General features: G+C 32.0%; 1 pseudogene; it reads left to right on the top strand.

Annotated features, from left to right (window-relative positions):
* The window catches only part of LOC107740399 (mitochondrial ornithine transporter 1-like), a 9,948-nt pseudogene extending 9,370 nt beyond the window's left edge, over positions 1-578 (top strand).
* Positions 579-731: the final 153 nt, after the last annotated feature.

The raw sequence follows: 731 nt of genomic DNA, 5'->3' as shown, positions 1-731 counted from the left end.
TTCTTACAGCACTGCAATACAAAATAAATCATTTTGTTTTATCATATAAAAATCATATTCAGTTTTATAAAATGAAACTCCTTTCTCAGGGAACAGTGGCAATGCCCATTATGTCCTATATTGGTGTCCTCATGTCGTACTATACTGATACAGTTGATATCTGAATATTAAAATGAAATGTTAACTAAAATGTTTGTTTTTCTTTGGAATATCAGCCCATGCATGTTAAATAATTAGGTAAAATGTAAATTTTTTTATTATCTTTTTTTTTTTAATATCGCAGAAAATTGTCTTTCTGATTTAACCCTACTGTAGAGTTAAGCCTACTGTACCCGATACAGACAAAGCTGATAATTTAAGGCCTTTTAAATGATCAACATGATCAACACTTTGCTGAAAAACCTGTTTTACAAAATCTATTGCATTGTCTGATATATTCTGCCATCTTGTTTGCAGGAGTGGCGCCACTGTATTCCGGTTTGACCCCTACTATGATCCGAACATTTCCTGCCAATGGAGCTCTCTTTTTAGCCTATGAAGTCAGTCGCAGGATAATGATGCAACAGTTTGAACACTGAGTCCAGTCTTTTTAATGCCTTCTAGTGCATTTGGTTGCTTTTAAAACATGCTTTTGTAAGTTTTGTATTTTATGTTGGAGAGAGACAATGGAATATATAATATATATATATATATATATATATATATATCCTCCTGACTACCAGGAAAAAACT

Source organism: Sinocyclocheilus rhinocerous, unplaced genomic scaffold, assembly GCF_001515625.1.
Source record: "Sinocyclocheilus rhinocerous isolate Xijiao unplaced genomic scaffold, SAMN03320098_v1.1 scaffold315, whole genome shotgun sequence".
NCBI lineage: Eukaryota > Metazoa > Chordata > Actinopteri > Cypriniformes > Cyprinidae > Sinocyclocheilus > Sinocyclocheilus rhinocerous.
The sequence above is the reverse complement of the archived record's forward strand: the minus strand, read 5'-3'. Positions and strand labels throughout refer to the sequence as shown.